Raw genomic sequence first — 5,966 nt, 5'->3', positions numbered from 1 at the left:
ACAATTGCAACATTTAAGAGGCATTTGGATGGGTATATGAATAGGAAGGGTTTGGAGGGATATGGGCCGGGTGCTGGCAGGTGGGACTAGATTGGGTTGGAATATCTGGTCGGCATGGATGGGTTGGACCGAAGGGTCTGTTTCCATGCTGTACATCTCTAAGACTCTGTGACTCTAATCCAGGCTGTTTCTACAGTCCAGTACTGAAGGGAACCTGTACAGTTGGAGGTAACCTGGCCAAAATGGATACTTTGATTGCTAAGGAGTAATAGTTGAAAGTTGTCTTTCTGCGGGATTTAATTGAATTTTTGCTTTCTCACTGATCAGAGGGATCCATCTTGATAATTCTGACATGTCTCCTGCTGACATCTTTGTGTCTGTTCAAATGTCTGCTTATGGCTATGTTAAGACCAAAGATCAGACTGCCATGTACCTGCAAAGGTGCTACTGCCTGCTAATTTTTATTTCAAGGCATTTTGAAGTCCAGCTATAAGGCTCACATCAAGCCACAGTGAAACTGAGCATCAGTGACACCCCTGGCTCTGCTATCACTTTGGTATTGCATCAGAATATTTTTGTGCATGTAAATGTACACAGAAATTCTATTCGCAAGTAAAACCATGTACTTGTAATAAAAGAAATGCATATTTGATGCAATGTTAGATTTTGCCTTCAGAAAGAAGAAAGATCTAGTATTTTATTTGCCACACAAACATTGGGGTTGAAAATTTACCTAGTTATTATGCAAAAATTAAATGGACACACCTGCACAATTAAAGTGTAGTTATAATGGGAAATTTTAATAATCCTGTAAGAAACTGTGGTAAATAGCATTAGTGCAAAGCTCATTATGAGAGAGGAATTTCTGGTGAACTTTCTATGTTGATATATTTCCAAAGAACATAATAGAAGCAGACATAGATATATAGTGCATCAAGCTTGCTTCACCATTTATTACAAGTTTGGTTGACTTAGGATTCAGCTCTACCTTCCAGCTACCTCCTAATCCCTGAGAGACCAAAAATCTGTCTATTCTTAAATGTATTCAACAATGGAGCAACCATAACCATTTGGAATAGAAAATTCAGTAGATTTGCAAGCCAGTCAGTTTTGTAATTGTCTTGTTTTCTGTCCTATGATTGGCCTCTTATCCTAAGACTGTGCGTGAGTTTTTCATTTACTGTCCAGCAGAAAACAATCTTTAAGCTTATCAAACCCTTAAGTCTCTCTGAGATTGCTTTTCATTCTTCTAAACTCCAAAGGATACAGGCCCAATTTACCAGCTATCATGACAAATACCACAACAATATGGCAAATGGAGTATAATATGGAAACATTTAGGATAGCCCTTCCATTCCAGGAACCAATTTAGTGAACATTTACTGTACCACCTCCAAGGCAAATATATCCTTTTAAAAATGGAAGGTAAAATTGCCAGAAGTAGTTGCACCAAAACCCCATACAATTTTAGCAAGACTTATTTATTCCTGTACTTAAATCACTTTGCAATTAAGGCCAAAATGCTATTTCCTCTTCACAATTGCTTGTGTATCTGCATGCTGACTGAAGTTTCCTTTAGGAGAAACTGAGGACTCCAGATACTGGAGATAAGAGTCGAAGAGTGTGGTGCTGGAAAAGCACAGCCGGTCAGGCAGCATCTGAGGAGCAGGAGAATCGATGTTTCAGGCATAAGCCCTTCATCAGAAATCTTTCCTTTACAAGTGCATCCAAGTCTCATTGAATAACAAACTTGAAAGATTCATACCTCTAAAATATTTCTACTTTTCTATTGCTATGAGCATTTTATTACTATTACCATTAACCAATTCCTCCGCTATCAACATCCTGGTTTTACCATTGATGGTAAACTGAACTGACCAGCCATATAAATACTGTGGCTACAAAGCCAGGTCAGAGACTTTAATTCTATTGTAACTCAGTCTTGATTTCCCAAAGCCAATCCACCACCACAGAGTACAAGTCAGGAGTGAGGCAAAATATTTTCCACTTGTCTGAATGAGTATGCTTCCAACAACATGCCTGATATTTGACACTGTCCAGAAAAAACAGTTCACTTAATTAGTCCCCCAATTTAAACATTGGCGTGCTGTACCACTGATGAACAGTGCATGTGTATTGTATAGAAGATGCTCTATAGCTCTTCGCGAATGTTTCTACAATAACACATGTCCTCCTCAACCTAACAGGCAGCAGGCACATAGCAATCACACTACCTGTAAATCTTTCTCCAAGCCATACACCATTCTTGATTTTGAACTATATTGCTGTTCCTTTCCTGTGTCTGGATCAAATTCCTGAAACTACCTAGCAGCCATATAGATGTACTGACATAAGACACACTGACGTAAGATGAACTGTATGATTTCAAGGCACACTACCACATCTCAAAAGCAATTATAGATGGGCAACAAATACTGGTCTTTGCCAGCAACACCTACTTTCCATGAAAGAGATTTTTTAAATGACTAAAATCAGAAATATACTACTTGTGTGTGATGACGGCAGGAAGAATGCGGAGCAATGGGGGAGTGACATTAAGTGAATTTCTCCTGAGAGACACCACAGACACATCAAGCTGAACAGCCTCCTTCTACCTTGTAATATCAAAATTCCTTGATATTAGATAGTTAATAAGGCATGCACAATCTTTGTAGATGAGCTTTGGAATTACATGTAATAGATGAGGAACAAAGTGATCTAGCAGTCACAATCTACCACAGTAATCATTCTACTTTACTGCAGGTTGCAAACTGAACAAATCTTTTTACTCTGGTGATGGAACCTTTTAATACGTCATGTTGCCCTTTTTTAAACATGCACATTGGGCTCTGATGATGCAATTGAAACCAGACCATAATTTTTATTTCAGGCCTGTGTGAATAAAGAGGTTGTGGCTTTTCCCATGGGCCAAGTGAGTGGCAAGAGAAGCCATACTATGAGAGGCCCTGAAAGAAAGATTAATATTATTTTCTTTTGGGCAGCTGAAACAAAAATGTTTTAACTCAGCCTCTAGTCTCAACATTACAGGGTCCTCTTCAACCAGAATTCTTTGCCAGTCAAAATTCACCCTGAGTGGTGTCCCCATACTGTCCAGTACATAATTCTGGTAACATCATATCCCTAAAGTATAATTTTAGTAGAGTGTTCCCTTCTGATCTGAACAGTGTATTCTTATTTGCACATATCCTTCTTAAGCCCAAGCAAACGTTTCATCGGACAAGGTCAGTAGTAAATCATTAAAATACTTTATGACACAGTGAGTAAATATGCAAAACAACAAATGTGAGCAGATTCAATTAGCAAACAGTTTCAATGAGTGCAATCAGTGTAATTAGTCATTATGCAGTCATACAAAATAATGAGTTCATTATTCTTCCCCCACATCAACTGACAGCTAACTGAGAAATAATTTCTACCTACATTAATGTATTCTAATCTGCCGTCTTGGGACCTTACATTCATGTCTCTATCTCTTGTTCCTTTTTCCCATGTCTCTCTGTTCACAGCTGGAAGCAAAACTCTTTGCGGATTTTCATTTTAAGCTTGTAATGAAGCCTGCACTCACCTCAAGCAGCCTTAAAGCATAGTTTAAAAAAATCCTAAACCAACCACATGGATTAATCAGATGTGGGTTGTCACACTACAATATGAATCATTGTATGTTCATTTTAGACCCAAACTTCATATGAAACTCATTCCAATTCTGACCAAGTCTGTATTTTAATGCCTCACATTTATTGCCCATCCTACTTGTCTTTGAAGAGCTACCTTCTTGAATTAATATAGTTTATGTGGTGAAGGTACTTTCCGTGCCATTAGGTGAGAAATTTCAGAATTTTGATCAGTAACAGGAATGGACTCAAGATATGTAATTTGAGTCTGAATGGTGTCCAACTGAATGATGTCAGTGTTCCCATGTTCTTGCTGCTCTTGTTCATCTGGAGGACAGCCATCAAGGTTTTGGGCAGTGCTATCAAGGAACACTGCTGAGTTACTGTAGTGCATCTTGTACATTCTTCAGCTGTGTTACACTTGAGATAGAGGAAATGAATGCTTAAAGTGATTGATGGGGTTCTATTCGAGCGAGTTGTTTTCTCCTGGATTGCATTCCAATTCTTGAGTGTTGGAGTTCAAAGAACCAGAGTCTTACATCACAATCCTGACTTGTTCCTCATAAGTGATGGCAAAACCTTGGGAAATCTGCATATAAGTTGTAATGCAGAGCTGCCCTTTTATCAACAATACATATTTACCTGGTTCTGTTACTTTTTTAGTCAATGATGACCTTCAGATGTTGGTGGTTGAATTCTCTGCCTTTGGAGATGGTCATTGCCTGGCATCTTGTCATGAATGTTACTTTCCACTTATCAATCTAAGCTTCCAGGTTTTGCATCATTTGGTCATATGCTGGTTCAATATCTGAAGAGGTACAAGTAAGGCTAAACATTGTGCAATTATCAGTGAATATCCCTACTCCTGGTCTCCTGATGGAGGGAATGTCATTGATAGAGTAGCTGAAGCGATTGAGGCACCACACTGAGGAACTCGAGCAGAATATCCAGTAGCTCTGATAAATGGCCTCCAACAACCACAGCCATCTTCTGATGTGCCAGATATAACTCCAACTAGTGAAGAATTTTACTGATACCCATTGACTTGGATTTTTACAATGATGTTTGATGGTTCATTTGGGCAAATGGTCCTTTGGGATTCACCTCTGGAATTCAGCACTTTTATCTGTATTTGGACCAGGGCTGTAACAAGGCTTGACACTATTGCCAACACCCCCTTACAACTTGACAGGTGTTTGAGAGTAGACTGATAAGGCAGTAATTGGCCATTTTGGATTTGTCCTGCTTTTTGTGCACAGATTATAGCTGGACAATTTTATTGTAAAGTGGATGGAATGCTGAGCTGTGGTAGAACAGCTTGCCTGGGTCCATAGCGTTTGTTGTGTCGAATGCACTCAGTGATTTGTTTAACATCTGGAGTGAATTCATTGGTGACTGGTATGTATAATGGTGGGAATAGCAAAGAACATGATGGATCATACACTCAGCACTTCTGTCTGAAGTTGTAAATACTTCAAAATTTAGTTTTTGCATTTGTTTGCTGTGGATTTCACAACTATTGAGGATGGAGATGTTTGTGTACCTTCCTCCATTCATTAGTTACTTAATTGTCTACCACCATTCATAGCAGAATCTGGCAGAATTGTTGGAAATTCCACCTAATCAATTGATCATTAGAACAATGATCATTAGGTATGTCTGTAGCCTGCTAGGGTTGCCCTTCAGCTTGTCTGCAGTCCTCTATTGTAGCTTCACAATTTAGCATCTCATTTTAGGTTTACTTGCTGTTGCTCCTGGCATGTTTATAAAGAATCTTCATTGAATTAAGTTGATCATCTAACTTGATGGCAATGATTGAAGAAGGTGCTGGTCCATGAGAGTACAATTTGTGTTTGATTACAATTTTGCAGCTGCTGATGATCTACACTGCCTCACGAATACCCTATTTTTGTTGCTGGACCTGTTCTGAATCCACACATTTGGCAGGGTTGTAGTATTAAACAATATGAAACAGGAATCCTCAGTATGAAGGCAATCTGTGTAAAGGTTACTCCTAACAGTACTATCATGGGCAGTTTGTGATAGCTAGGTCATCCAAGATGAGGTCGATTATATTTATCCCTCATGTTAGTTCCCTCTCCACCTGCTGCAAGCATGTACTTCAGAACTCATCCAGCCTTTACAATTTGCTACAGCTGAGTGACTCTTGGTAGAACATAGAAAAGTACAGCACAGTTCAGGCTCTTTGGCCCACGATGTTGTGCCGAGGTTTAATCCTAATGTAAAATACAGTAACTTAACCTACGCACCCCTCAACTCACTGCTATCCTTGTCCATGTCGAGCAGTCGCTTAAATGTCCCCAATGACTCTGC

The sequence above is a fragment of the Chiloscyllium plagiosum genome, chromosome 6 (assembly GCF_004010195.1).
Source record: "Chiloscyllium plagiosum isolate BGI_BamShark_2017 chromosome 6, ASM401019v2, whole genome shotgun sequence".
Lineage (NCBI taxonomy): Eukaryota > Metazoa > Chordata > Chondrichthyes > Orectolobiformes > Hemiscylliidae > Chiloscyllium > Chiloscyllium plagiosum.
The sequence above is the reverse complement of the archived record's forward strand: the minus strand, read 5'-3'. Positions refer to the sequence as shown.